General features: G+C 39.7%; 2 protein-coding genes across 28 annotated transcripts in view; one reads left to right on the top strand and one right to left on the bottom strand.

The window, feature by feature from the left end:
• The window catches only part of zranb3 (zinc finger, RAN-binding domain containing 3), a 133,560-nt gene extending 118,578 nt beyond the window's left edge, over positions 1-14,982 (bottom strand). For 2 of the 3 annotated variants that reach the window (XM_069935137.1, XM_069935138.1), the window contains exon 1: positions 14,635-14,980. The gene's annotated coding sequence lies outside the window, so the exon portion shown is untranslated. Of the gene's footprint in view, positions 1-14,634 lie in introns of all 3 variants that reach the window. The other variant, XM_069935142.1, reaches the window with a different exon arrangement.
• Positions 1-27,969, top strand: part of LOC138762011 (R3H domain-containing protein 1-like) — a 205,339-nt gene that overhangs the window by 3,714 nt on the left and 173,656 nt on the right. For 12 of the 25 annotated variants that reach the window (XM_069935148.1, XM_069935163.1, XM_069935159.1 and 9 more), the window contains exon 1: positions 15,747-15,838. The gene's annotated coding sequence lies outside the window, so the exon portion shown is untranslated. Of the gene's footprint in view, positions 1-208; positions 345-2,389; positions 2,443-2,814; positions 2,982-14,749; positions 14,868-15,746; positions 15,839-16,029; positions 16,251-27,969 lie in introns of those variants that run through there. The other 13 variants (XM_069935158.1, XM_069935151.1, XM_069935145.1 and 10 more) reach the window with 8 other exon arrangements.

Here is a 27,969-nt window from a genome sequence, read left to right as displayed (position 1 = left end):
AGCCTCCTTTATGTGATGGACAGATCCACTGGCTGCCAATTCCTGGTGGACACAGGGGCTGAGCTCAGTGTCCTTCCCCCCCCCCCCACCACCCCAGCATTAGAGATTTGCACCCGATCTCAAAGTTTCTCTCCGACTCCAGCGTCCCTTCCAGCGCGCACCCTGGGCAGCGATTATGATGTCACAATGCACCAGGTGACTGAGCTCTTGCTGCCCTTAAAGGGCCGCGCTGAATTTGAATAAAAACAGTCGTTAACGACCCTCAACGTGGTGGCTGTGCTTCTTCCACTGCTCACACCGCCTCAACATCATGATATTATTAAATTACTGAGCAGACATGAGGGGTAAAGTATTCATTTGAAGGCATTATGGAAAAATCAAAGGCTTGTCAGAAAACCTCAAATTAACTTATTAGGAATTTATTTATAATACTTTGCATCTAAACAAAGGATTGCATCATGATTGATGGACTGCAATTCGCCAATCGTCACAATCACTCCACAGAAAATGCAATATCGCTGGCTCTCTACTCCACATTGTGAAGATGCTCTGCTACAAACATGCATTTAATTCTACAGCATTGACAACCATAGATTGGCCATGGAAGCATCTCCGTTTTTGGCCAATTACACCCTTCATGCCCAAGTTCCTCAAATGTTCCACCTTCATATATTCTTCTCAGCTGTTAGGAGAATTAACATTTTCCCCCAATATACCAATATTAAATGATAACTTTAAGAAAGAGCAATTTAAACATACTTTATCAATTAATCCATTAGCAAATTGATTTCCTTGCCAAAAGAGCACAGGCAAAGTTAAGAATGTGCGGAATTTGCCATTCAGGGCTATCAGAGCACAAGTTCTCTTCCTGTTAAATTTAATTGTTAACAACCCAAGTCTTTGAACCATTTTTTTCATTCAACATCTCTGAAAATTGGACTGAGTTTAAATTAAAAATCCAATCTTTAATTATCTATTTTTTTTGCCAGACCTATTTTTAGGGTTAACTAACGAATTTGGGAATCAATATCTATTGGCATGCTTCCAGCTTGCTACGCATTAAAGACAGTTATTCCAATAAAGCCCCAACCGAAGATAATTCGAGTATCATTGACCATCATTTTAGATTACATGTCACTCTAAAATATTTTTGAGAAAATACAAATAAACACTTCTGGACTTAAGAAACAAAGGATAACAACTAACATCTGTATTGCCGCAAAGAAAGAGCAATCCAATTTGTTTCCTGCCTGGCCATTCTGTAAAATTCTGCAATGTTTCCTCCTTCTTCAACATTTTCTACTTCCTTTCCTTTTAAAATGATTAAATTTGTTTCTACCACCCTTTCAGTGCCAAGCAATGCAGATGATACAAAATGCCAAAAGACATATTTAATTCCCCTTTGTTACATTTACTCTTTGTCAATGGAACTAAATATTTCCTTCTTGTGCAATGTCTCAAAACCCCTTGGAGTAACAACTCCATGCAAAATGTAGAAAGCTCAGTCACCATTTAACTTCCTTAGTTCATACAAAATTCTTCAACTCAATCAATTGAGTTTGTGAAGAACCCAGGTCAAATTTCTTTGCAATTCACTTCCATTTCATGTCTGCAAGCTGCAATTCTAACAGATGAGCTCTCAAGAGACAAATCTCAGAAGGGGCAGTAGAAGGCACCTACTGCACCTCCTGATGCTGACATTTTTATCCCCTTCGCCATACTCCTATCAAGCCCCAAACAGCCCATTTTTGTACCCTCCCACTTCTGGTCCAATCCATTTATCACTCATACATTTCACCCACAGGATGCCCATCCACATCTGGTTCCCTCTACTCTTCACCTCTTCCTTAACAATTCCCATTGTTACCTTCCTGACATATCAATTTCCATCTTTCTAGCTGTCTCACTTTCATCCTCCCCTCCGTCACCTGGTTTCCTCTGTCCCTTTTTAAAAAAATGTTTCCACATTACCCACCTACCACCGACCTATGCCAAATTCATTATTACCTCTCCAGCACCTTGTTTCATCCACTCGTCTTTCTTCACCCTTCCTCAGGCCATTAATCATCAACTGACCCCATCTTGGCTCTCCCCTCACAGTACCGGCTATCTTCTCTCTCCACTTTGTCCTGATCCAAAGTCTCAGACCAAAATGTTGACAATTCCTTCCCCAACCCACAAATATTGCTTAACCCAGATTTCCTCTAGTTTTTATTTGCTTCAGATTTTATAATGTACAGTCTCATGTATCCAAATTTGCCTGATCTGAAACTTGCTGATCATGTTCCTATCATTTGGGGGGGGGGGGGGTGGGGGGGGGGAAGGGGGCAGAGACAAAAAAAAAATGGCTCTTATTAGTCACTACTAACATCCTTCTCGATTATGACAGAAGTACCTGCTAACCAGGTTGGAGCCTGACGTTGCGACTGCCGCTTGTGATTGGTGAGTTCAGTAATGTTTCCCTTGATGACATGTCTGTCCATGGTCTCATGTATTGCCAGACTGAGATCACCCGCAAATTGGAGGAACAACAGCTCATCTTCTGACTGGACACCCTCCAACTAGATGGCATTAATATAATCTTCTCTGGCTTTCGATAAAGCCCACCCCCACCCCTCCACTTCCCTCATTGTCTCTCCATTCCCTCTCTCCTTTCACACAGACATGATAAATTCTACCCAGTCCCTTATCATATCCAATTAACACCTTTTGTTGGTCTGGAATCCTCCCCCATTGTTGATTCTGTCTTTTCTGATTTTTCTTGAAGAAGGGCTCAGGCCTGAAATGTTGGGAATATATCTTTGTCTCCCACAGATGCTGAATAAACCAACTGAGTTCCTCCAGCATTTTGGTGTTTTTACTACAATCACAGCATCTGCAGCCTATAGTGTTTCTCTCAGTAATGTTGGGTCATGGAAAAAAAAAATACAGTCTCATTAACATTCAACTCTCAATGCTTTAATGTGGTCAACTCTTAAATGGTAAGCCACTTAATTCCAAAATGATCTGTTTATTGTCACAGTGAAAAGTTTTGTTTTGTGTACTATCTAGACAATTCAACTCATACTTAAATATAGCAGGTCATGAGATAATGAAACAAAGAACAAAATCTATTGTTACAATGTGTTAAAACAAAATGCAGGGTAAAGCAAAGAGTATAGTTAAAACAGAGAAAGGGCATCATCTTTTATCAATGATGTCCTTTTAAGAGTCCAATAACAGGAAAGAAGCAACCCATGATGCTGGACATTCTCGTTTACAACCTCGTATATATTGTCTGATAGAATGAAGAGATTATGATCAGGGAGGGAAAGCTACTTTAGTATGTTTGCAGCTTTTCCATGATAGCAGGAGGTATAAATAGAGTTGATGGAGGAGTGGTCAGTTGTGTAATGGCCTGAAATTCAAGTTCAATTAAGTGCAGTATAGGCAACTCAGTAAAACTCCAGTAACTCAGACTTTTAGGTGGATGTTTTATCCACGATTCCCTTCTTTCTCTTATGTTACAAACCAAAACTCCCTCAATTCTTATTACCACACCTTATTTCTCTCCTGATTGCCTGTCTGTCTGCTTCTTTCCCCCCATTACTTTACAACTCCAAGGGACATGGGTAGGCCCTGAAAAAGGCAGAAGAGGTCAGGAGCTGGGAACAAAAAATATGGAGTGAACAGAATTGTATAGCAGTTGAATAAATGCTAACACTCATTGGAACCTAAAAATATAGATGATTTTAAAAAATAAGTCTTGGATTTTCTTGGGTCTATAGGGCAATGCTGGACAATGGTTTAAGTCTGAAGTTTAAGTTTAAATCATTTTGTCACAGTGGGAAGGGTTCTGTGATTAGATGACAAGGTTATCTCTAGCATTACATGTAGCCGCTAATAGAGTACAATTTACCGTGTAAAGAATTACAATGAAAAGGAAGATCAGTTAGCCCCACTCATGGGCAACCTGAGTGCTCGGTTTATGAGGTTCATTCATAAGCTTAATGCTTGCAAGGAAGAAACTGTCTTTATGCCTATTGGTGTGTGTTTCCATACACTTAAACATTTTCCCTGATGGCAGGAAAGAGAAGAATGTTTCTAAGGTGTGACAGCTCTTTCAGTATGTTGGTTGCCTTTCCTAAACAGAGGAAGATGCAGATGGAGTTCATGGAGGGGAGGGAAGTTTGAGTTAGGTTCTGAGCTGTTGTCACTACATTCAGTAGCTTCTCAGATCTTGAGCAGCTCTCATATCCTGCTGTTATACATCCAATATGCATGCTTTCTATGGTACACCTGTAGAAGTTGTTGAGGGACATGGGGGAACATTTTGAACTTCCTTAGTCTCTGAAGAAACTAGAGGCGTTGGTGCACTTCCTTAATTATCGTGTTGATGAGTTTGAACCAGGTAAGGTCATGGAGATATTTATTCCTACACTTTTGACATCAGCCCATTAATCTGGTCAGGGGTGTAGACTCTGACCCTCTCTTGAAATCAGTGATAATCTCTTTTGTTACACTGACATTGAGAGGGGTTGTTACCTTCCCACCATGTCACTAGACTTAATCTCCTATATTCCAACTAACTCATAGTTATTTGATACCCAGCCCACAACCATGGTATTGTCAGAAAATTTGAGGATGGAGTTGGGATGGTAATTAACTTTGCAGTCGAGGGTATAGAGCAATTATAGTAAGGATATGAGTACACATATTAATCTTAGAGGAGATGGTGTGACCCATCTTCACTGATTACAGTCTGTTCAAAAGGAAGCCAAGGTTCTTCCAGTGACATTATGAAGGTGACAGTTGTTTAGTTGACTTGCTCATCAAGAAACTCTCTTTAAATCAGCCATATATAAAATAAATATTGACGCATATGCAATAATTTGAGTATTAATGATTAACTGAGTGTGATGAGTCAACATAGGGTTAATGAGCGTGGAGAAAAAGGAGGGAGCAATAAATGAGAACAGATGGAGAAGGCACCCCACCATCCTCAACATGATGGAGGGGAATTTGATAAGGAAGAATTATTAATTCACTCCGAGATCTGCAAACTGAGAAAAGAACACAAAGTGGCCTCAGAAGATATTAAACAGAGGCTAGCGAGAGTGGAGGATAATATGAAAGATTTAACTGCTCAAATTGAAAAGCTGGAGGGGAAACTGAAGGAAATGGAAGGACAGAGAAACTTCCACATGAGAGGGTTATCAAGTACCTGTTACACAGAGCGGCTAAGCTGGCGGAGAAATGTTTAGACCTGGAAAATAGGTTGAGATGCAAGAACCTAAGGATTTACGGAGTTGAAGAGGGAAAAGAAAAAAATGACATGAGACGGTATTTGACTGAACTCTTAAAAGAAATCACTGGAACTGCCATAAGACCTAAATATTTGTATAGAGAAACCACAAGTCGTTAAGTCACCTTTATTTATTGTTCAAACCATGCTCGCACAGTAAAGACAAGATAGTGTTTCTCCAGGACCATGTAACATATTTACATAAATACAAGTTAAACACATGAATTAAATATTAAGATGCAACTGTAAGAGTCCCTGGTACCAAGGTATTCTATGCACACATGTTCAAGGAATTCAGGAGTCTGGTCTAGGGAAAAAACTGAGGTGTGTGGAGCCCTTCACCTGTTTATTGCCTTTCACCTGCATTGAGTGTTGTAGATGTCTCTCATAGTCGGAATAAAGCTCCCAATTATCTTTTCCACTGACTCCACTATCCTCTGCAGGGTCTTGCTGTCCAAGGGAGTTCAGCTACCAAACCAGACAGCGATGCAATTGTACAGTATATTCTCAATACATCCTCTGTAGAATGTAGTGAGGATGGGGGGTGGGTGGGAGATAAACTTTCTCAACATTCGCAAGAAATAGAGGTACTGCTGGGCTTTCTTGGCTATGGAGCCAGTGTTAAGGGACCAGGTGAGATTCTCCACCGTCCATTCCAAGGAACTTGGTACTCTTGACAACTTCAACGGTGGAGCCATCAATGGTTAGTGGAGCGAGGTCCCCCTGAGCCCTTCTAAAGTTGACAACCATCTCTTTTATTTAACATTCAGATACAGATTGTTGGCTCTGCAGCAGTCTGTTAGTGACTGCACCTCATCTCTGCACGCTGACTTGTCATTCTTACTAATCAGGCTCACCACGGTCGTGTCGTCTGCGAACTTGATAATGTGGTTTCTAGCTGTTTAGTTGCACAGTCATGGGTCAGCAGAGTGAACAATAGTGGACTAAGCACTCTGCCCTGGGGGCCCCCGTGCTCAGTGATGGTCTTGGAGGTGCAGTTTCTGTAATGTACTTTCTGAGGTTTCCCCAACAAGAAGTTAAGAACCCAATTGCAGAGGGAGGTGTTTAGACCCAGTAGGTTCAACTTACTTATCAAGTACTGTGGAATGATTGTGTTGAATGCCAAGCTGAAGTCAATAAACAGCATTTGAACGTACGAGTCCTTCTTTTCCAAGTGGGTGAGGGCTAGATGGAGGGCAATGGCAATGACATCATCCGTGGAGCGGTTGGGTCTGTATGCCAACTGTAGGGGTTTTAGTGACGGGGCAGCAGGAGCTTGATCTGCCTCATGACAAGCCTCTCAAAGTGCTTCATAATGATGAGCATGAGTGCAACAAAGTGGTAATCCCTTGCAGGCAAACTGAGAGTGGAGCAAGCTCCACCACGATCTATCATAGTCAGATTTTTAGACTATTGCAGGAAAAATATCATGTTGCACCAGGCTTGGAAACAACAGCAGATAACATATAAGGGGGACAGAATGTATTTTGACCAAGACTACTCTCCAGAAATTCAGATAAAGTGCAAGGAGGTACGACAGGTGATTAAACCGTGAGAGAAAAACATCAAAGCCAAGTCTCCATTCCCAGCGCAGAACAGGATTTTTCTAGACTCTGGCTTTCAAGACACTGATCAAGGCAGTGCCCATACTGAAGATAGGAATTCTCATCAGAACAGATCCCAGAAAGAAGCTGAATACAGGATCACTGGTCAATTGTCAGCAGAGGATCTAGGGAGCAGAGAGGGCTGTCAACTCCATTAAAGGAAAATCTTCATGTTTTCCTTGGCACCAAAGGAGAACTGTAGATAGGTTTGAAACAAATACAAAAATGAGGGTCAAATGGAAAATGAAAAAAAAACCTATTGTCATTTTTGATCAGACAGGACAAAAATGTGTGTATATATATATAGATATAAATATATATTATATATATATCTATATATATAATACGTTCTCAATACCACCAGCGTTGTCTCCGCTCCATCCTCAACATCCATTGGAGCGCTCACACCCCTAACGTCGAGGTACTCGTGATGGCAGAGGTCGACAGCATCGAGTCCACGCTGCTGAAGATCCAGCTGCGCTGGATGGGTCACGTCTCCAGAATGGAGGACCATCGCCTTCCCAAGATCGTATTATATGGCGAGCTCTCCACTGGCCACCGTGACAGAGGTGCACCAAAGAAAAGGTACAAGGACTGCCTAAAGAAATCTCTTGGTGCCTGCCACATTGACCACCGCCAGTGGGCTGATAACGCCTCAAACCGTGCATCTTGGCGCCTCACAGTTTGGCGGGCAGCAGCCTCCTTTGAAGAAGACCGCAGAGCCCACCTCACTGACAAAAGGCAAAGGAGGAAAAACCCAACACCCAACCCCAACCAACCAATTTTCCCTTGCAACCGCTGCAATCGTGTCTGCCTGTCCCGCATCGGACTGGTCAGCCACAAACGAGCCTGCAGCTGACGTGGACTTTTTACCCCCTCCATAAATCTTCGCCCGCGAAGCCAAGCCAAAGAAGAAAGAATATATAATAAATGTATATATAGATATATATATAAAAATATATATAATAAATGTATATATATATATATATATATATATAAATATATATATAAATACATATATTTAAAAAAAAAAATATATATATATACAAGAAAACTGAGGTCCTCCATCAGCCAGCTCCCCACCATGAATACCAGCCCCCCCACATCTCCATTGGGCACACAAAACTCAAAACGGTCAACCAGTTTACCTATTTCAGCTGCACCATTTCATCGGATGCAAGGATCGACAACGAGATAGACAACAGACTCGCCAAGGCAAATAGCGCCTTTGGAAGACTACACAAAAGAGTCTGGAAAAACAACCAACTGAAAAACCTCACAAAGATTAGCGTATACAGAGCCGTTGTCATACCCACACTCCAGTTCGTCTCCGAATCATGGGTCCTTTACCGACATCACCTACGGCTCCTAGAACGCTTCCACCAGCGTTGTCTCCGCTCCATCCTCAACATTCATTGGAGCGACTTCATCTCCAATATCGAAGTACTCGAGATGGCAGAGGCCGACAGCATCGCATCCACGCTGCTGAAGATCAAACTGCGCTGGGTAGGTCACGTCTCCAGAATGGAGGACCATCGCCTTCCCAAGAACGTGTTATATGGAGAGCTCTCCACTGGCCACCGAGACAAAGGTCCACCAAAGAAGAGGTACAAGGACTCCCTAAAGAAATCTCTTGGTGCCTGCCCCATTGACCACCGCCAGTGGGCTGATATCGCCTCAAACCGTGCATCTTGGCACCTCACAGTTCGGCGGGCAGCAACCTCCTTTGAAGAAGACCGCAGAGCCCACCTCACTGACAAAAGACAAAGGAGGAAAAACCCAACACCCAACCCCAACCAACCAATTTTCCCTTGCAACCGCTGCAACCGTGTCTGCCTGTCCCGCATCGGACTTGTCAGCCACAAACGAGCCTGCAGCTGACGTGGACATTACCCCTCCATAAATCTTCGTCCGCGAAGCCAAGCCAAATATATATATATATATCTTGGTTTGTTGTTTCAAAGAAAGTTGGCTAACAATACATACTGAGGCGGGTTATGTATTTTATATCAGTATCTTACTTTTAATATCAAAGAGAGGGACTGTAGAGGGTTTTCTCAAAGCAGCAGATTATACCTGATATTTACTTTATAACTGTTAGGATTCCCAAAGAGGGATTTTGAGCAACCTCATTTAGTTGCAACCACACAGAAAGTGGGTGCACCCAGAAGAGATCTAGTCACATCTCTTCTCCTTTGTATAAGGAGCTGGCACACCAATTTGTTCTGGGTGTCCAGTTGGGATGGTTAGGTTGGGAGAACCCTTTTTTAAAAAAAAACCTCTTTCTTCCCCTCCTCCCTCTGAATTTAAAAAGAGTAAGCGAAAATGTTTATGGATTAAATCACCCAATAAGGAGAAAAATTCTTAGCCAAATTAAAAACCTTGTATGTGAAATGGCAATGATAAAGAAAATCCATTTGGAGGACATTGAGCATAAAAAGCTCAGGAGAGAGTGGATGGACCAGGTACTTAGTACCTCCTACAGGAAACCTTATTCAATAGGAGTGTTGTCTTCTCTGCAGATGAAGTGATCCAAAACACATTGGGAAGATATGTCATAGTAATTAGTACAATAAATGGGAAAGATATTTCGATACTGAAAATTTATGCTCCCACAGAAGATGATTCCTCTTTCTTTGGAGATATTTGTGAATATAATTGGAAATAATGCTAAAGGTATGATAATTGTTGGTGAAAACTTTAATGTTATTCTGGATGGGAGGCTAGATAGATCAAAAAGATCTAAAACATTGTTAAGTGAGTTGAGGTTAGTAAACCCATAGAGACACAGATATCCAAAGGGGATGGACTTTAGTTTCTTCTCAAACGTACATGGGAGTTATTCACGCATAGATATGTTTTGCATTCATTAACAATATATGTATAAAGTAGATTATAAAAAAGACTCAATAACAATCAGTGATCACATACCTATAATCCTCAGTCTGGATTTAGAAATAGAAAAGTGTTTTAAATATTGGAGAGCAAACATTTCTCAATTGACTGACCCTTTACTGAGTCAGAAAATTAAACAGTGTATGGAGGAGTATTTTGATATCAATGAAAATGGTGAAGTGACACCATCCATCTTGTGGGATGCTGCTAAATCAATAATAAGGGGTAAAATGATTGAAATATCAAGTAAAATAAGAAAGAACAGGTTGAAGAAACATTCAGTCCTGGAAAATAAAATAAAGGTATTAGAATCAGTACATAAAAATAACAATAAAAATGAAAAATTCCTAAATGAATCAAGACACAAAATAGAGGAGCTCTTGATATTCAAAACTGAAGGAGCCCTGAGAGTTTTGAATCAAAAATATTATGAGAAGGGAAACAGAGCTAGTTACACCTTGGCATTTCAGCTAGGTAAAGAGCAAGCTAATCAAGTGGACTCCAATGTCTTTCACTTGGCCTCAAGGAAGTTAGTTTCACAACAAAGAAAAATAACAGAAGCATTTGCATCCTTTTATGAAGGTCGTATAGACTTTCCTGAAATCATCGACAAAGAGGGGGAAGATAAGAACATTATTTTCTCGATTAAATATACCCTCCCTTTCCCAAGAAGCAGTAGTAAAAATGACAGCATGTACAGAACAGGAAATAAAGGAAGTTGCTAATAAACTAAAGAATAAAAAGTCCCTGGGGACCGATGGGACTCCAGGAAAATTTGACTATTGTTATTTGGAGAAGCTTTCCCTGATTCTGGCTAAGGCCTATAATTATGCCCTATCAGAAGGAAATCCTCCTAAATTGTGGGCAGAGGCTATAATCTCCGTTATTCATAAGGATGGGAAAGACCCCACTAAGTGTGAAAGTTTATAGGCCAAAAAGTCTTTTACGAAATGATCAGAAGATACTTAGCGCTATACTAACAAAGAGAATTCAAAAGGTTATAACACAGTTGATGCACCCTGATCAAATAGGATTTGTACCTGGTAGACAGGGAGCCAATAACATCAGGCACGTTCTTAACATTATGTCACGTGCAAAAAAAAAATCAGATATCTATGATACTTAGTTTTGGCACACAAAAGACTTTTAATGAAGTAGATTGGGTCTATCTTAACCATACATTAAATAAGATGGGGTTTCACCCAAAATTTATAAAATGGGTGAAAGTAGTATATTCAAACCCAAGGTCAAGAGTGAGGGTGAATGGATGTTGCTCTCAGTTTTTTCAGGTTCAAACATGAAGTTAGGCAGGGAGACAGTTTAAGTCCCCTGCTCTTCGATATATGCTGAGAGCATATATTAGGCAAGAGGGCTATATAAAGGGTACAAAAAATTATTTTGGGGTGGAACACAAGATATCCCTATTTTCGGATGATACCATGCTGTGTGTGACGAACCCTATTTCTTCAGTGCCTCGCATGATGCAAGTTTTAAAAGAATATGAAGAAATATCTGGTTATAAAATTAAAATTGGAAGCAATGATGCTGTTGGTACGTGGCTATCACAATTAGATATCAGGTCATGTTTCATTGGTCTAGAGACGGCTTCAGATACCTAGGCATTATTATCACTCCATCTTAAAAATATAAGTACCCAATTATGGAAAGATACTGAAGGAGATAAAGTCAGATATTCTCCCCTTATCTGAATGAATATTTTACCCAAATTGCTTTTTTTTTTAAATTTCAATCTTTTACAGTAGGAGTTCCAATGATAGCATTTAAAGCTCTTGACAAATTGATATAAAGATTCGTATGGCAAAATAAAAAACCTAGAGTTAGACTTAAGACTTTGTTATTGCCAAAGCAAAAAGGGGGCCTTAATTAACAATATTACTACTGGGCAGCACAGATGAGGACCTTGATAACATAGATAACAAATGGGTTGGGTGAGTATAGAACAAAATTCATGCTGCAGTATTTCTCCAGAAGACCTATCATTCCTAAGCCAAGCAAATTGGAAAAAATTAAGAATAGTTAATGAATAGATTAAATTCACAATGAAAATTTGGATGGCTATTAGAAAACATTTTCAACTCTATATCCAGAGCATTAAAAATAGTAGTTGTCCCACAATTTCAACCTGGAAAAGTAGATAATTGCTTTAGAAATTGGGAGGATAAAGGGCTCACTGTTGTGGATCAGCTTTTTTTTGTGGGGAAACCTTGAAATTATATGAGCATCTTCAGAAAGAATTTGGTTTGTCAGGGATAGATTTTTGTTTAGATTCCTTCAAGTGCGGCACTACTTAGAGTGCAGACACATGCAGATTGGGAGCAGGTATGTAAAAATTGTTTACACTCGAAAAGATTTTCATGCTGACTTTGGGGGGAGTGATAAAGAAGAACCTGATAGCTCACCTATAGCGAGGACTTCAAGATAACTAGGAAACACTATGGAAATAAAACAGAAATGGGAATTAGAAATGAATGTTTGTATTACTGATGGAATGCAAGAAAAGAAATGCCTTGACGGTCACAAGTAGCTCGACCTGGAGGGAGTGTGAGTGGAAAATTAAAATGTGAGTATTTAAGACAAGATACAGTAGCACCTCAGAATTATGCTGAAGAGAATGCAGGAAGATTGGCCATCATATCCATATTTTTTGGGGATTGTCCCAAACTGTATCAATATTAGAGAGATATTCAGGTGGAAATTAAGTAAATCATGGGAGTAGACCTACCTTTGGAGCTAACACATTTTATATTAGGAGCAACTTCAGAGGATAGATACCAAAAACCAGGCAAGTTTACTTGGGTGATCACAAAGATGATTACAGTATTAATCAACTGTCCAACAATGGAGGGAAAGATTAAAAAGTGTATATTTGATGGAAAGCATAATAGCTAAACTCCAACTAAAGACTGATGATTTCAACATCAAGTGGTCACCGGTAATACTATTACTGAGATCAATTAATTTCAGTGGTGGAGAGGATTTCAAGTGGTGCACTCTACATGTAATTGGAGTAATGCACACAGATGAGATTGTGATTGTATATGATGCACCATCAATAACTCCAAAAGGAAATTATGCAAAACTGAAAGGTTTTTATTCACAATAGAATGGAGACATGTTTGTGCAGGTCGACTGTCCCAAACAGGGGAGGGGGCAGTCCCAGTAGCACAGCAGCACATAACTGTGACATCACTAAGAATTTGAAGTCTTTGTAGTCGGGCCTTGCACAATCAGGATCACTACGCAATCATAGTGGACATCAGTCATATGGGACTTGAGAACAAGGAGACCTTTTGGCTTACTGGGCTTACCATGAGGGAGTAGTGCTGCACCGTGTCAGGTTGGATGAAGCTCTCTGTGCTCCCACTATCGAACAGGCAGCTCATTATATGATCTGGCGAGTTGATGAAGATTTCCTTGGTCCAGAGTTGGGTCACTGACAGGACATGGTGATGGTGGTGTTTGGGGCTCGCAGAGTACAGATGCTGTGGTCGAATCGCTGGCGGGATATAACGGTGGCACCGCATCCCAAATTGGCGGTGACCGAGACCACGAGGTGGCCACATTGTCAGCCAAATAGGCTTCCATATTCCGAAGGGCCACCTCTAGTGTGCCTACCAATTTGACAGCCCTCTGCAAGTTGAGCTTACCTTGCTCTAACAGTCTCTGACAGATGTAATTAGACTTGATGCCTGTGACAGAGGCGTCTCTAATCAGGTACCTTCTGTTCTCTGCGGCTGGCACAGGTTTGCATTCACAGGCCTGCTGGTTCTCAGCGCTCGATTCCCTGAGTCACTGTTTTCAAGAGGTCTTTGGTGTAGATCTTGTTTACCTTACTCAGGTATTGGCCTTTCAAGATGTTCATCAACTCTGGATATGATAATGGCAACTCTAATAATCGAGTACACCAGGGGCACAACCTGGGAGTGCAATATCTGTAGCTTGGCGCTCTGACCAAGCGATGGCCTATGATGCCTGCAGGAATGCTTTGAAGCCACACAGCGAAGTTGGTAGAGGCCTCAGGCGATTGAGGGTCGATTATAGCTTCTCTGGTTCAGGATCTGCTCCATTGTCAAAATTTATTCATAAAAGAACGGAGGCATGACAATGCTGGTTGACTGTCCTGAACAGGGGAAGATGCTGTGGAACAGTCACCTTTATTCATGAGCCTGTGGGTGGAGCCAACGAGTGTGCCCCAACGAATAGACAAACAGTGGCTTACTATATTATACAAGCGCATATATAGTGATGGCAGAGTGATAAATTCAATAAGATTTACTCTGACCCTCTACTATTGAAGCTCAAAAGTATCACAATGGGCATATTTCGAGGTTAAATACACAGGTGACACATATTGGTTAGAATAAGATTAATTGGGTGCCCAAACCCATGAAGAGAACTCGAATAAGAAAGATTGATGTGCTGTTATCTATGTATATGCTCATATGATATGACAACATATGGAAATAAAAGTTCAGAAAAAGTTTGTATTTATTAAGAATAACATCCAACAATCGGGTAAAATCTGTTCGCCTGGTACCAGCCTTGCACATGAAGAATTAATTGGCGTAGTACCACTCGCCGAAAATACATTTCAAAAAAATCTTTGGAATATTTTATTATGTTAAAACACTAAAGATCCTAATCCATGTAAATCTTCAAAATTATATCGTGTTCACTGCATCTTGTTTCAACGAGATGCAAAATACACTCGTTGATAGCAAAACATCACCCAAAAAAATTAATTTCATCAGAGATGAAAAGTGTTTGACAATTAGTTTCAATCGATTGATAATAAAGAGATTGCACGTGCACATTTCATGCTCGACTTACTTCAAACTTTCCAAAGGTGGTGGCGGCGGCGAGAAACGCGCTCAACACCCATCATCCGCGCTCACGTCCTCCTCTCCGACCATGAGCCATTGACGTCGGGCGTGATGACGCACATACGGCGTGGTGATGCCGGGTCAGGTTGGGGGTGGGGTTTTCCCATAGGTTTTCGGTTTAGTTTTTTTTTAATCCTGTTTGGTCGCTCTATGCGTTCGCGCACAGCTTTCGGATGGGAGGTAAGGCGGGTTGTGGACTGACTTTATGAAGGAAGTTGGGGGGGGGGGGGTTTAACGTGGGTTTCAGCGGCAACGTCGCGTGTTCGCGGCGGACGCCCGAGCTCGAACGCCTGCGGCGCTGTTTCAGCCTAACGTGATGGCTGGTGGACCCCGCCCTCGGCCAACGATCATTGGCTGAGCCTCACCATTGTGCCTTGTTGATTGGCGGGTCCACCCGGCCGAAGGGAGGGTGGACGGGTGGAACAGGGCGAAGAGCAAAACCTGATCAAAATTGTGGCATCCGTTTTCAAAATCCAGCTCATTCTAAATATATATATATATTGAATTTTAATATATATATAAAATGCTGATTTTGATTGTTGAAGGATACTTTAGAAGATTACCTAGTTTGGGGAGAGATTGTAATTTTTGCGGGAGTAACCTGTTGAAATCTGTCATGTAAACCCGATGTTAACCATAAGTGGAGATGTTTGGAGTATTAGTGTAATTTATATAAAAATACATTGAATTAATGTGAATGGGACGCAAATCTTGATGGAATCTACTAAATGAAGCAATTTTGTGTCAATCCGTGCAATCCTGTATCTCCACGTTCTAACTGATCACACATGTGTGCCTGCCCCTCGATTTCATCGTTCGGAGGGATGCCTTCATCGCCGGTGTGCATTCATGCACACTTTCTGCTGCCATTGAACCGAGTGCAGAATGACTTGTGCACGTTACCCTTTCGTTAATCGGGATTCTGCAGTTTGGGGTGTAGTCTTTGAGGCTTTTAAACATGTAATCCCGGGTAAGGCTGCTTCTCCCGCCTCCATTGGTTGCTGTCTGTTAGTGCACGTCATTGCTCCATCCATCAGGTTTGGTTGGAGTTGCCGAGGGTGGGGGAAAAGAGAGGGCCAGGGTGTTGGAGAGGGGGCAGAGTTTAGCCATGCTCCCGACTCGCTGCAACAAATCTCTTCGGTGGGGGACTGGTAAGTATTTTTTTTCCTGAATAAGATTGGAAATCACTTCCCCCGCAGTTAACTCTGTATTGGTCTTGATTGAACCAATAAAACAATGGTAAATGTGCACCACGCACGGTGAGAAGGTCACCATCGTTCTCCGTGACGGACTGAATAAAGGATTTGCGGAAGCGACGTATGGAGGGGTTTGACTGGGTAAAATTAGCCCGGCGGCCTAGTTCCCCCCTCCTCTCCCCAATAGGCCGCAGTAGCAGGTCCTGTACTTGGGGAGATGCAGTAACCACAGGGATTTCGAATAGGCGTGAGCATTATTAGCAGGCAGTTTGCAATATTACTTCAGTTCGTTCTGCCTATTATGTGCTTGTAGATTTTAAATATACATTGGAATGTGTCTTCTGTCCATTCGGCATGTGGAAACCAGGTAAGAGTACGGCATGGTTCGTATCGAATTGGTATAACCGGACACTAATAACATAAAATACGTTTTCTTGAGGAGTGTTTGTGGTTTTTTTCAAGGATGGTGTGGGCGTAACGTGTTTAAATCTGGGGAAATAGATAAAATGGGATTAAGCAATGATCCTGAGGATCCTAAAATAGATGAGCGTAAATATAGCACTCCAGTACATCGGACAAAATCTGACCGCCTTGAACGTAAAATCGATGACTGATCTTCGCTTTCGAGACATCGAAAAGCAAGTGAGAACGAATAATTATTTTATTAAATTAAAGCGGGATATAATTGGGTCCAAACTTGCAATGTGTCTTTTTCACTGTTACTATTTTAGTCAACATTTCATTATTGCCTTGCTTTTTAGTAACTGGAATTGTGTTCTGAATTGCCTCGTTTGTGATGAGCTCACAACCCAATGGCATTGGCTGGAGCAGGTTAGTTGTGGTAGAAAGAGTAGGAAAGATACCATTTTTATTTTACTGACGTGTGTTGTTACTAATGTGTTTGATTTATTAATTCGTTATTAAAGGAACATAATTTTGCTGAACCAAGTCGGGCGGCATGCCGCAAACTTTGTCTCGCATAATGAATATTGCCGAAATTTTTTCCTGCATTTAATATAGGTTTTTTTTTGTACATTGATAATAGAACTACAAATATGTCTGAACGTCCGTAGCATTATCAGGAACATAGCATCTTTTTGTGACCAAAGATTTTGAAGACGGTATATCTGTAATGAGGAGGAAGCTCAAAAGCTTTGCACCCATTTGAAGTTGTAGGAAAATGAGCAAATTGTATTGTACGACATTAGAAATTTGTGTTCTCCATATTGGGTAGAAAAGAAAATTTCTCAGTAGATTGCAGATGTTTTACGGATGGATTATCATGGTTATTCCCTAAATGTAATACGTTTTTATGTAATTGTCAAGTGATTTTCTTCCTATGTAAATTTTCAACATGTACACCACCTTCTCTTTTGTGATAATTTTGTGCAAGTACATGTTGTGGTTGACTGAAGCAAAGTTAAAATGGAGAAATAGTGAACGTAAATGCAAATTATTTTAATAAAATGTAAACAAATGTAAGTATTGGGACAAAGTTCCGTTCATATTATTAAATACAGTATGCATTGATATGCCATTCTTTTCAGTATTTTGGACAGCTTGGAAAGAGATTTCTGATGCACAATGGGTTGTGATGTTAAACAGATGATTGAATGGACCTGAAGTGGCAAAGGCCATTAAGAAGTGCAATTCAATAACTTTATTTTCTTTATATTTAAAAACAAGTTTACTCTGTCAAGATCTGATGTTGCGTAGGCCAAGCTCAAATTAGAGATATGTTTGTGTAGGGGTCCTTGGTGTGAAATCAAGTTGGATTATTCCAGGCATGAGTATGACAAAATCCATTGTTTTTTTTTCCAAGATTGCACAAGGTCTGCAAGGTCAACCTGACTATCAAATAATAAACACTGTAGTGTTGGATAGAATGGTGGTAAACAAGAATATCTGCAGATCCTGAGGGCCCAGTGCAGTGCCCAAAACTGCTGGAGAAATTCAGCAAGTCAGCTAGCTTCCTCAGGAAGAAAAAGGCATTCAACATTTTGGGCCTGAGCCTTCCACAGGAATCTCGAAAATCAGGCAAACATCTGAATAAAAAGGTGAGAGGAAGAAGGGGAAGGCCAGGAGCACAAGCTAAAAGGACATGGGGGGGGGGGGGGGGGGGGAGAGAGAGAGAGAGAGAAAGAAGCTAAGAAATTGTAAAGGGAGAAGGCCAAGTCCCAAGAAGGTTTTAAGGTTTTCTCTCTGGGAGGAAAGGAAGGGGTGAGGAGTTGGAGGAAGGGAGATGGAGAGGTAGTGAGACTGAGGGAGGGGGGTTAACAGAAATTGGAGGTCGATATTGATGTCCACTGGTTGGATACTGCTAAAATGGAATATATGGTTCTTCCAATTTGCATGTGACCTCAATTTGGAAGTACATGAGGCCATGGACACGTATATCAGTGTGGCAGTGGTGTGTGGAATTGAAATGGTTGGCAACTGGGTGGTCCTTGCTGTTGCAGCAGGCAGTGAAGGTATTTAACGAAACAATCTCCTAGTCTGTGTCTAGTCTGCTGGTGTAAAGGAAGCAGTAGATGTCCTCCACAAATTCACAGGTGAAGTGTTCCTTTATTTGAAAGGACTGTTTAGGGATCCTGTTGATGGTGGAAATTGTGGAGAATAATGTTAAAATTCAGAGGCTGGTGGTGATAGATTTGGACGAGGGGGTCTCTGTTTCTCGCGACAAGGTGGAGGGGCTAGGGCAGATGTATGAGAAATAGAGGGCTGAATTAATGGTAGTTGAGTGGAGATTACATTGTCTCAAGGAGGATATCTCTAATGTCTTGGGAGGTCTTGTCCTGGGAGCAGATGTGGCGGAGTTGAGGAATTGAAGGAAAGGAATAGAATTTGTCAAAGAGATGGAATGGAAATAGGTGCAGTCAAGCTAACTGTGAGTAAGTGGCTTTACAAAAGATGCCCATAGTTTGTTTCTCAAAATGCAGACACAGATGGAAAAAAAAAGAAAAAGTTTCCAGAGACGTACCAAGTGAATTTGAGATTCAGATAGAAGTTCACAGCAAAGTGGATGAAGTTGACAAGCTCATCATAGGTGCAGAAGGAAGCACCAATGAAGTTGTCAATGTAGCAGAGCAAGAGTTGGAAGAGATGTGGGATATGATGGTGTCTCTTGCAACCTATTGCTGGGACAACTTTCATTGCAATCTATCTGTAAAATATCACACAAGAATCCAATTTCTTTGAGACTGTGATTTTTCTCTGAGATTGGATTATTTAAAAAAAATAGATGACGATTTGTCCATTTATTCATCCTTAGAAAGCTAGAATAGCCATTCTCAACTTTTTTGGGCTATGGCTCTCTGAGGGCTCTGCTCAAAGTTTGTGGGCCCCTTGTGAAACAGACACGTTTTTTTTTCTACACCTCTCTTACCAACTACATGAAAAACATATTTGTTATGTGAGATGAAAAAAAATCAAGCCTTTTACTTAAATGTGCTGTGACACAGGTGAAGGGGTTGGTGGGCGTAGGGCCCCTGTTGAAAATGGCTGATGCACGTTATTGTCCTGCAATGTCGTACATTCATTTGCTTTGAAAGATCTACAGCCAAAGGTGCATTCATTGCATTCCAATTTCCTGTGATTTGGTTTGGCTTCTGATGGTGATGACACCTATTTTTTTGCCTCTTCCTTTCAATATCTGAGTCTTAGTGCATTTAATAAAAAAAGGAATAAATATTTTGTGGAATACTCAGCAGATCAGGCATCATCTTTGGAGAGAGTAATTTTTCAGGTTGGTAACTTTTCATCTGAACTGGATGGGTGAGGGACAAACATGTTTTTAATTGTAGAGATGAGGGAATACTTGTGATGGCATGGAGATCAGTTGTTCAAGTGACACTTGCTTTCGATGCTTCCCAAGGAATTGGCAATTATAGCCAATTTGTGTGGAATAGAAATGGAGGAGGATGGAAGAGGACATTAGGAGTGAGGAAGGGGATATAAACTGACAACAGGCAGTGACTGGTAAGAAAATTTGAGTTAATGTTACAGGTGAATGACTTTGCATCAGGATTGGCTAATTCTGACACAAATTGGAGAGAATGATTACCTGAAATTTTTTTTTTTCCTATTTTAGTTTTCACACACTTGCAAAATCCAATAATCAAAGCCTTTCATGTACATAGGCATACCAAACACCAACCCCCCCCCCCCCCACCCACCACAGCAAGTACATTCCAAAAATCTATCTCAACCCTACTCATCATGGGACATACAACCCCTATCAAGACCTAAAATGAAATGAAATCAACCTGGCAACACCATTCAAAGAAAACACTGAAGAGTAAAGAAACACAATAGAAAACTAAGGACCTGAAAGAAAATGGCAGGTGCGTCGTCTGCGCCCTATTTCCGTAATCACACTTATGGCCGTTCGAGGATAATTTAACCTTGTCCTTATCTAAAAGGGGGGAATTGATCTATGATTATCCAAAACTGTTGAATTCACTCTTGAGTGCAGGCAATTCCCTAGATCCTTTCCTACATCTGTCTTCCAAGTCAAATTTATAGGTAAGTTGGAACAGGTACATGCGTTTCTTATTTAGTGTCATTGAAAATGTTTGTCTTGGTATATAGTATACAGGTATTTTAATATGTGGCAAATTCGTGTAGGCACAGCTTTATTTGTTTGCCCCAATGAAGTAGATAAAGCATATTCATAGTCCTACAATTGAGGCAAGTACTTAATGACATCACACTGGCTGTGCCAACTTTAAATGGCATGCCAGTATAGAGTCCTGCAGCAGAAGTCCTGCATGATTTCAGCACCTCTCTGAAGGCTGGCAGAATCAGACTGGAAGCCAGATGCTGGCATCCAGCCAATGTTGAACGAAGCCACACTTTAATGGAGACTGGTTAATTCACATTCGGTGGTTGCGGCTGGATGCTGCTGTCAATCCCAGGCAGGCTAAATGCTCCTGCATGCTGCTTCATGATCTACATTGCTTCCTTTCTCTTCGCTTATGATTATGGCCTATCACTCTTTCTTCTCTGAAATCTTTCTCTGATATTTGCTTGGGGAAACTCTTTAACTGAGTTGTCAGGCAACAGCAGCCAGCAGTGTACTCCTTCCTTGAGCTGATGAACCGCTGAAGCTGCATGTAGTCCTTTCATAGGTCCAAGTTGTCCATAAGTCGGACATTCATAACCCAGGGACTGACTGTACTAATGACTGCAATATGCCTCTGTGTAAGATGAGGTACTTTTTTAAAATATTTCAAAATTTTCTACAAAAATGCAGTAATCAGAATTAATATAGTAATGCAGGTTCCAAAAGAACCAAATCAAAAATTACATGCATGATGGTAATCACCCCCCCCCCCAAACCCCCTCACCCAAAAAAGTTAATGTAAAAGATACAGCTATTTAAATGTAGAAAGAAAAGAAAAAAGAACATTTTCAAGATTTCAAAGAGAGATGTTATCTAATGCATGTATATAAAAGTTCTTCAGTACAATTCAGAGGAGAATCTCGCAGGTCTAGAGACAGACAAATTTAAGCCAAATATTTGGGTGTACCGGCGTCAAATTTGCAAAAAAAAGTATATTTATTTCTAAAGCAATATGTAACTTTTCCAAAGGAATGCAACTTCGAATTTCTGGATACCTAAAAATATATCTGATTTCCAATTAACTGCAATAGATATACTCGCCGTCGCTAAGGCTACTTTAACTACTTCCAGTTGATATATTGATAGTTTTAATTTAGGCATTGTTCCTTCAATATTTCCTAATAAAAATGTTTGGATTTTGTGGAAATGAAACTCGTACAACTTGTTCCAAAAAATTCCGTAAATCTACCCTGAAAGGTCTTGCGTTAGGACAAGACCAAATTGAATGCAAGGAAGTTTTCACATCTTCACCACACCTGAAGCATTGATCTGATAAATCTGATTTTAATATATTCCATTTCTGATATAGCTGATGTAAAATATTATACTGAGCTAATCTGTCTTAGATTAATAGTACTAATCATACAATTCCTACATAAATCTGCCTGTATTTGCTCAATTGCAATATTTTGATCTATTTCCCACTTATGTCTAGACTTGTGAACTGCTCATTTAAAAGTTTCTACGTTATAGAGTATATCATAGAAGAAAACCTTTTAACAATTTCCATTCTATTAAGGAGTTCTACTTCAGTACAACGAGGCAACAACATGGTTGATCCTAACATATCTCTTAAATGTGCTCTTAGTTGAAAATAACAAAAAAAATGTTATGAATTATACCATATTTATTTCTCAATTACTCAAATGACATTAATTGACCCCTTTCATAAACATCTTTAACATTTATAATTTCTTTACGAGACTAAAGATCCAAAAATTCATTGTCCTTTGAAAAAGATATGAAGATTTTATATCAAAGGTATTTTGGACAATACACATCCTCTTCACCAATTTCATCATTTTATTTTATTCCAGATACAAATCAACTGTTTCTATCCTAGTGTGTCTTTATCACCAACTATTAATTTTGGTGCCCACTTATTTATAAATTCTGCTTTTCTCTCTCTTATTCAATTCTATTTTAACCCATGCCAAATTTTTTTCTCCCTTTTGAAGAAAGGAATCTCATTTGTGCAGCTTGATAATAACAGTTTGATATTGCCATGTTTGCTTCTCTATAGAAACTCTTGACATTTTAAGGGAAGAACCTTATATATTCATTTCTTGAAAAAAAATTGAAGTATTAAAATAGGTAATGTTTGGAAAGATATTGTATTCTTGGGAATATATTCATATTAATATAGTTAACCTTTCCCACCAAAGTTGTACATAAATTCATCCATTTTAAAAAAACTCTTTATCAATCTTTTTCAGTAATGGTAAATATTTCAATTTGTATAGATTTTTCAAATTATTATCTATACGAATGCCTAAATATTTTATACCCTCTTTTGGCCATGTAAACTGAGTATCCCTTTGACATTGAGTATAATCACCTTCCATTAATGGCATAATTTCACTTTTATCCCAGTTTATTTTATAACCTGAAACTTTCCCATATTCTTCCAGTTGAACATAATTTTCATAAAGATATCTCAGGCTCATTCAAGTATATTAAGATATCATGTGTAAATAAACTAGTTTTATGTTCTTGACCTACCCTGAATCCCTTAATTTCCAAATCACTCCAAATTGCTTGAGAAGAGGTTCTCTAGCTAAAATAAATAAAGCTGGAGATAAAGGCCTTCCTTGTCTACTTGATCAACCTAATTGAAGTAGTGTAGATATTCATCCATTAGTCACTTATTTATCTTCAGGATTATTATAGAGTGCCCTAATCCAATTTACAAAATTTGATCCAAATCCAAATTTTTCCATCACTTTAAACAAAAAAAAACCCATTCCAATCTATCAAACGCATCCAAAGCCTCCAGAACACTCAAATCAGTTTTTTTAAACTAAATGAATTATGCCAAATAATCTAGCTACATTTTCCAATGACTGCCTCTCTTTACAAAGCCTGTTGGATTCATATTTATTAATGTAGTCAATCTATTTGCCAAAGTTTTTGCAACGATTTTATAATCCACATTTAATAATGAAATAGATCTATAAGATGAAGGATCTCTTTCCTTTTTAGGAATCATTGCCATGAAAAATGATTCTGGGAAATTATGGGTTTCCAAAGCTTGATCTAATACTTGGATAAATATAGGAATTAATAAATGTTTAAATTCTTTCTAAAATTTAGATGGAAATCCATCTTCTTCCGCAGATTTATTGCTCTGTAAACCCATGGCTTCCCTCACCTCTACCTTTGTAAAAGGAACATTTAGCTCAGTCTGCTCCTCTAAACTTAGTCAAGGCAGCATTATCTGTGATGAATAGCTATCTATTTTATTTTCGTCTTTTAAATATTCTGAACTATACGATTTCAAATATTTTTTAATGATTCACTTATTTCTTGGGGCCTGTAAGTAGCTGTTAGTATCCTTTTTAATTGTATTGATAATTCTAGAGGTCTGTTCTGCTTTTAATTGCCAATCTAATGCTTTGTGATCTCTCACTTATTCGTAATATCTTTGTTTTGCTCTTATAATTGCTTTCTCAGTTCTAAAAGTTTTCAATGTATTATACTGAAGTTTTTTTATTTAGTAATTGTCTACGTTTATATTCAGAACCTCGTTATCTCTCTCTAATTGATCAATCTCTCTCATATATTCCTTTTTTAATTTTAGAAGTAAAACATAATTTTACCTCTTAAATGCCCTGTTAAAGCATCCCATATAATAAACTTATTTACTGAGTTCAGATTTGTATCACAAAATATCTGAATCTGTGTTCGATCACACTCAAAAATCCTTTCAATCATAAAGAATTAAATCTCCATCTATAAGTCATCTTTTCCTTTTCAGAAATTTCTATCGTTATTAACAAAGGCAAATGATCAGATAAAAATCCTCACTTTATAATCTGCTTCAAGAATCCTAGCTTGCACATGTGCCAAAATCAAAAATAAATCAATTCTAGAATAGGAATCATACATACTCAAATAAAATGAATAATCTTTTTCTCTTGGATGAATCCTCCTCCATCTATTAAATTCAAATCTTTCATCAAAACCAGTGTATCTTTAGCTGCTTTTGTCATCAGTCAAGTAAATCTAAACAGAAATTAAAGTCCCCTCCTATTAAGATATTCTTGTGTGCCACTGCTAGATTAAGAAATTTTTCTTGAATAAACTTCTCATCATCAATATTTGGAGCATGCCATGCAAATTTTTAAAAGTCCACAATTTAGAAAATATTTGGCAGTGTAACATTACATATCTCCCTGCTGGGTCTATTACAACATTTTGAATTTTAATTGGAGGATTCTTCTTTATTAAATTTGCCACAACTCTTGCCTTAGAATTAAATGAAGAAGATATATGTCCAATCCAATCCCTTTTTGATTCAAATGTTTTTTTTTTCATTTAAATGTGCTTGAAGAAAAGCAAAATCAACTGCCTTTTTCATAATGTTAATTTCCTTCCTTTTCATAGGTTTGTTTAATCCATTAACATAAACATTTCAAACTTCATTACCTTACACATCTCGATAATACATAATAAATCCCCCTCCTTGCAAGTCTCTAATTCCAGTAAGTAATATTTCATGTGCCAGTATGCATCTCCTCCAGCAATCCAAGTAAAAGGAAAATGCAAATAAAAATACAAAGAATATATACTACCATACTTATAATTATATCTGTTAAAAAGAAAACCCTCCTAATAAGTGCTGTGTAAATATACAACACCCCCACTCCACTTTAAAGATTGTGGTTAAAGCCACAAAAACCACACCCAATCGTGCAGCGATCAGCACCCCCATTTCTCCAAACTCCCGTGGTACATTTAGTAATGTGCTATTCTTAAAGTTAACATGAGGCTTTGTTGGCATTGCCTGTATCTATTTTTCTTTCTCTCCATCTTCATATGGCACAATTTAATTTTGTCGTTAATTCCACTTCACATTTATGGATCAGTGACCACTTGCCAATGTATTCATGGATATCTTCATTTCACTCTGGCAGGGTGTTATACCCACCTGTTTCAAACAGGCGCCAATTGTACTGGTGCTCAAAAAGAGTGTGGTAACCTTCCTAAATGACTGTTGACCAGTGGCATTCACATCAACAGTGAAGCATTTTTAAAGGCTGGGGTTCAAATTTATCAGCGGCACATGGAACCATTCCAATTCTATATTGTAGCTACAGGTATATGGCAGATGCCATCTCACTGGCTTTAAACAAAACCATGGAACACATGGTCTGCAAAGAGCATACATAAGGATGCTCTTTATCGATAACTTTTCAGAATTCAACACCATCATCCCCTCAAATTTGATCAGCAAACTCCAAGACCTTGGACTCTTTTGTAATTGGATATCACATTTTGTCACTTCCACACCTCAATTGGTGAGGATTGGTAAGAACATCTGAACACTCCATCAGTAGCGGAGCACCACAAGACTGCGTTCTTAGGCCCCTATGCAACTCTGCATACCTGACTGTGTGGCACGGTATAATAAGAACAACATCTACAAATTTGTTGATGATGCCACTGTAGTGCGTTGTTTCAAAAGGTGTGATGAGTCAGCAGGAGGAAAATTGAAAATTTGTCTAAATGATGTACCAACAACAACCTTGCACTCAATGTCACCAAAACCAAGGAGCTAATTGTTAACTTCAGTAAAGGAAAACCAGAGGTGCACTATCCAGTGATCATTGGGGGATCTAAGGTGGGGTGGATGAGCAAATTTAAGTTCTTGGGTGTCACTATCTTGGAGGATCTTGCTTCCACATTACACACAAATGACATTGTGAAGAAAGCACATCAGCATCTCTACTTCCTCAGGAGGTTTGACATGACATCAGAAACTAGCAAATTTCTACAGATGTATGGTGGAAAGTGTGTTGACTGGGTACATCACAATCTGGTATGGGGATGCCAATATCCCTGAGCTCAAAGCCCAACAAAAGGTAGTGGACATCCCAGGCAAATCTTTCTGCACCATCAAGAACATCAACAGGAAATGCTGCCGTTGGAAAGCAGCAGTAATCGTCAAGGATTTGCATCACCAAGAACACACTCTGTTCTCTTTGCTACCAACAGGAAAAAGGTAGCAACAAGACTCACCCTACCAGGTTCAGGAACAGCTGTTAACCCCTTCACCATCGGGGGGCATGGCAAGATGGTGTAGATGGCAGACGTGCGATCCCACCCTTCCTCGGCCAGTTTTTTAAGCACCCGTCTTTAAACTTTATCTAAGTGATTAAAAGTTGTATCTTTAACTTTGGGAACATTAGTGGGTCATAATGGCGACTAATGTTAAAAAAGACAAAAGCTCAATTACAGAAGAAATAACCTTTTAAAAGTGCTGAAGAATTGAGACCTACCTGTCCAGCTGAAGCCACGGAATTGTCATTTGGAACCTCCAAGGCACAGAGAACTCCTGCCAGGCTGAGTATTACACTGGCGTGGACCTTGTCTCCAGAAAATGGCGCCGGCATGTTGGGACGAGCTCGGCCGGAGTTGATTCGTGCATTCGAGATGTTGGACGTACGGGCGATCCAGCTGAGAGAAGAGCCCTTGAGCCCGGCCTGCCGTCGGGTGAGCTGGGGACGTGCAGAATATCATCAGAAGCTGCCTCTGCGCAGTCCCTGGACTTGCCGGGCATACGCGGTGCTTCAAGGGTCCGTGAGTTACTGGACCGTGTGTGGGCTGTGGGGGGGCTCGAGTGGCGGCGTCCTGATGTGGTCGGGATGCTGCCGTCAGGTGTGCAGATCCGCAGCCGCACTGGGAAGGACCCAACAACGTTGGAAGAAGAGGAAGACTTACCTTTAGCGAGCAGTTCACGGGAACCATTGGAGGTGGAGTCTAGGGAAGGTAGGCCTCAAAATGTGGAACTAGAGTCTGGAATGGAGTCTGCACCATCTTGGAAGGGATTGCCTATCATATGGATAATATGTCTGACGATATAAGAGGGATGTCAGTAAATGTATTCAATCAGTGGATACAGTGCAAGAAAATTTTTTTTAAATTGAAACAGCTTTTTCTGAATGTTAAATTCAAGTTGAACGTAACAAGAAAAAAATAGAGAAAGTGGAAGATTTGTTTGTGGATTTGGGAATCGAGAAGAAAAACTTACTGAAAAAAATTGATTCATTGGAAAATCAAAGTCTGAGAAACAATGTGAAAATTGTGGGTCTTCCAGAAGACATTGAAGGGTCTGATTCAATAAAAAAATTTAAGAGTTCGATTCCTGAGGTGTTGGGCAAAGAGTTTTTTTCGGAAGCTTTAGTATTGGAGAGACGACATAGAGCATTACGAAAGAGACCGTTACCGGGACAACCACCATGAGCAGTCTTAGTTTGGTGCCTGAAATATCAAGACAAAGAAATAGTATTATGATTGGCGGGACAGAAGGCTCGACAAGGTCAATCTCCAATGATGATCCAAAATAATAGTATTTTTTTTTTTACACAGATTTGAGTCAAGAAATTATTAGGCGACGACTGGAATTTAATTCTGATAAAGAAGTACTGTGGCGGAAGGGTTATAAATTTGCTTTTCGATA

The sequence above is a fragment of the Narcine bancroftii genome, chromosome 4 (assembly GCF_036971445.1).
Source record: "Narcine bancroftii isolate sNarBan1 chromosome 4, sNarBan1.hap1, whole genome shotgun sequence".
Taxonomy (NCBI): Eukaryota; Metazoa; Chordata; class Chondrichthyes; order Torpediniformes; family Narcinidae; genus Narcine; species Narcine bancroftii.
The sequence above is the reverse complement of the archived record's forward strand: the minus strand, read 5'-3'. Positions and strand labels throughout refer to the sequence as shown.